This window comes from Chlorocebus sabaeus, chromosome 18 (genome assembly GCF_047675955.1).
Source record: "Chlorocebus sabaeus isolate Y175 chromosome 18, mChlSab1.0.hap1, whole genome shotgun sequence".
Lineage (NCBI taxonomy): Eukaryota > Metazoa > Chordata > Mammalia > Primates > Cercopithecidae > Chlorocebus > Chlorocebus sabaeus.
The window spans coordinates 16937802-16942081 of NC_132921.1; positions in this window are offsets into that span (position 1 = coordinate 16937802).

The following is a 4280-nucleotide window of genomic DNA, read 5'->3' on the forward strand; positions in this document are numbered from 1 at the left end:
GGGCAGAAGCAGTGGTGGCTCACCTGGGCAGCACCGCCACGCCCACTGTGCCAGCCCAGCGCCACGCCCCGCCCCGCCTCAGCAGCACTCCGCTCTTACTCAAGCCTTTTGGCAGCTTGTCCACAATTGAAAGAAATGATTCAGGCTGAAGTTGCTGTTGTCTGCACAGCTTCCAAAAGGCCTCCAACATGTTCGGGCAGGAAGGGGCTGTGAGCTCTATGCGTACGTACAGACATGCGTACAGCAATCCCCTCAGCCCACGCAGGACCGGAAGGTGAAACATTAAATGAAATAAAAGGAATATGTGATGATAGTGATACTACAAATTTCTCAAACACGTTGGTGGCACAGAAAGTACTCTGATCTCCATTCTTTTTGTGTAAACTGCAGCAGCTCATTCTGCTAGATGCCAAAAGAGGTAGCTGCCCATTAAACCAAAAGGCAATTTAAAAAAGAAGGAATGGATATATGTATAAACACAGTGCCTACTTAAAAATTAGGTACTATTAGCAAAATATTTACTACCAAAGTGATAGGAGATATGGTTAATGGGTGGCGCAGGAAGTTTCTTTTTAAAATCCTGTGATTAGGATTACTCAGGCCTGGTGTGGTGGCTCACACCTGTAATCCCAGCATTCTGGGAGGTTGAGGTGAGCAGATCGCTTGAGCCCAGGAGTTTGAGACCAACCTGGGCAACATGGTGAGATCCCATCTCTACAAAAATTGCAAAACAATAGCCTAGTGTGGTGGCGCATGCCTGTGGTCCCCATTACCTGGGAAGCTGAGATGGGAGGATCGCTTGAGCCTGGGAGGGCAAAGCTGCAGTGAGCCGTGAGCTAACCACTGTACTTCAGCCTGGGTAACAGAGCAAAAGAAACAAAATAAAAAAGGAGTACACAGCTCTGCTCAGAAATCTCTTTGCGGAGCCTGCTTTTGTCCTCCTGTCTTCCCACAGCTCCTTCATTTGGTGGGACCTACTCCCTTCCAGCCGAATCAGTCTCAGGAAAGGACCTGAAACTGATCTGGTTGCTTTTCTGCTGTGCTTATCTAGAATTCCCTGTTGTGTGTTTACTACATTGTTTCATAATAATCTCTTACATTATCCTATATGTGACTACAACAATTTTAAAGGTAAGGGCCAAGCTTCGTTCATTTTTATAACACCAACGCTTGGTACAGTCTTGATGTACAGTCTGCAGTCAATAAGTGCTTGTTGACTAATGAATAAGAGCAACTCGCTATACTAAACGTACTAAACTAAGATTGATCAACAGCTTCCCCTCCCCCATGTCCTGGGTATTTTCATGTTAACCGGCATCAAAGTCATAAACTAAGTGAACTCCAAAAACAGAATTTTAGGCATCAGTGGAGCAAGTGGAGGGAAGGTCATAGGTGAGGAGGTGTGGAAAGATGCTTCTTAAAAATTCTAGTATCCAGCTGTAGGAGGGAAAATGAGAATTTAGGAGCAGAGTCATAAATTTGCAAACTAAATCTAACCACTCATTGCTTGAGAAATCCTGAGCAAATTGCTTAATCTCTTTAGCTTCAGATTCCTCATCTGTAAAATTTGTCTATATATAGTCCTCATTTGTCGTAAAATCTGTAAAATGAGATACAGACAGAGATGGATGAAGAGACAATTCTTACATAGTTTCTGGCACATAGCATGTGCTTCCTAATGATGGCAATTAATACCACTTTGCCCATTCGTTAGGCAGGCCTGGGGAATAGTGGACAAAAGGCTGGAGCATGTTATTGACATTGAATTCACCACATTTATTGAACACCTGCTTCGTGCTTGCTACTGTGGTCTACAGATTTCAAGGGACTTGCACTTAAATGGTAGAGCTTCTCTATTCTCCTTTTTGATGTTTTAATTCCCTCTAAAACACTCCTGTTCAGTGCTTGCTCAGCCTGAGCAGAAACATTTCCAATGACAGGAATTCAACGACACCCAAGGAAGTCCAAACGAAATGCCTTTGGGTGATTCTAACTGTCTGAAAGGTAGAGGCACCATTTGACTGGGGCTATAAGACATGTTCCCTTTCCCCAAAGGGTACAGTAGGATAAGAAACAAAAGAAAATATCTGGAGGCATGTAATAGGGGACATAAGAGAGGTGCAAAAGACAAAAGGAGTTCAGAGATGAGTGTAACCTTTTCAGTCTGGCTATGACTGGGGAAGGATCACGGAGGCAACGTCATTGGACATCGGGAGACCATTTAAGCCTGAGAATGGAGGTCCAGAGCTGGGATGACACAAGGTATATTGGACAGGTATGTTAACAAAAGATTAAACAGAACATTCCCTGTCAAAAGTTTTCACTTGTTGAAGTATCTCTGGAGGTCAGACCCTGTACCCAAATGTTCTCACTCTCTCACTGAACCCAAGTAAGGCAAGGACTCACAAGTCTCAGGTATAACATCATTGACAAAACACATTGCTGATTTAGGCAGAACAGTAGGAAAAAAAAAGTGGTTCCCATTCAGTGGTAAGAGTATTAAAAGTGTGATTCTATTTGACTGAGAAGACCCGTTCCCAGTAATGTTCTTTTCCACGGCAGCCATAATTTTAAGTTCTTTAGAATTCTATCTAAAAAGACACTAGAAAACAGAAAAGTGGGAGAAGATGGAGTTACACAGTAGTTCACGTTTTTTAAATTACACAATTTCAAATTACTTTCTGGAGAACATGCCTGCTGATTAATTTTAGGAAAGAGTGGCCTCAAGAATGCCTTCTGCATTCAACAGGTTTCTACTCTGCTTCCCTATTTTAACTAGACATTTTGATTAGAGTCTGTGATTGACTGAATAAGCATTTGTTGAGTTTGTCAGACCCTGGGCAAGACCCAGAATAAGACCTAACTATGGATCTCAAGCCAACTACAGTTTAGCTTTGCATTTCTGTAAGTCAGATACCTACACTAATTGTTATACTGTCAAAAAAAAAAAAAAAAAATACATCCTGAAGGAAATGCCTGGAAAGAGCAAAGTTGTCATGTCAATCATGTTAACATGTGGACTTAGAAGCATCAGACTTAGAAGAAAAAAGATTCTACTCATAGTAATAACTCAGACAGCAACAATATCAAAATAACAAAGCTATTTTACAGGTGTTATTATCCTGTTACAATCTCCAGTCTCTTGCCTCATGAAAAGCTTTTTATGTGGGCCCATGAATAGTCAACCCTCGAGTATTTTTGATCTCCCTTCTTCCTGATGAAATTTGAACCTATAAGAAGCAGATATAAAGCCAGATTTTAAAGTTTTCTATGTGATATGATATACTAGGCAATTCACTTATTATGTTTACTGTTGATGGCCTCCTTCAGCTAAAATCTAAGCAGGTTTTTTTGGTCTGTTTTATTCACTGATGTAGTCCAAGAACTTAGAATAGTATCTGGCACATAGTGGGTACCTGGCACATAGTGGGCAGAGAATGAATGAGTGGGAAATAACCCTACCTGACAGTAATTCAACTAAGGATGAATTCAGCCCATAAATTTGAAGTCAGTTTGACATTTCCTTAAATACCAGCTACCTTTCCTCCAGTTATCTTTGTATGTACTGAAGACCAGTGCTTCTGATTCATCCCAAACACTTTATATTTGTAAAATAAATGATTTTTTTTTTTTTGAGACTGAGTCTCACTCTGTCGTCCAGGCTGGAGTGCAGTGGCACGATCTCAGCTCACTGCAACCTCCACCTCCCAGGTTCAAGCGATTCTCCTGCCTCAGCCTCCCGAGTAGCTGGGATTACAGGCGCCCGCCACCACGCCCGGTTAATTTTTGTATTTTTAGTAGGGATGGAGTTTCACCATTTTGGCCAGGATGGTCTTGATCTCTTGACCTCTTGATCCGCCCACCTCAGCCTCCCAAAGTGCTAGGATTACAGGCATTAGCCACAGTGCCCCTCCGAATAAATGATTTTTTAAAAAAATATTTAGGGAAAAAGAATACACCTGTTTGTAGGAAAAAGCATTTGCTCTATAATTTCAAAAATAATCCATAATGCTTTCCCCTCTTTTTATTTGCCACAAAAACCATTTTATTGACTATATATTAAAAAGAGCAGGTTCTTTGGAGGGGAGATACATAGCTCAAAGAATGAATTATTCATTCATTCATTGTACAATTTTATGAAGCAATAACTTCCTCTAGTTCAACACAAGTAATCATTGGACCAAATATTTAATAACCTAGGAGACTGTTTTGTTGGGGCTTTTTCTTACCTATAGGTTGAAGCTCTGCAAATATTGTAACTTGATTACTCAGCATCCAGG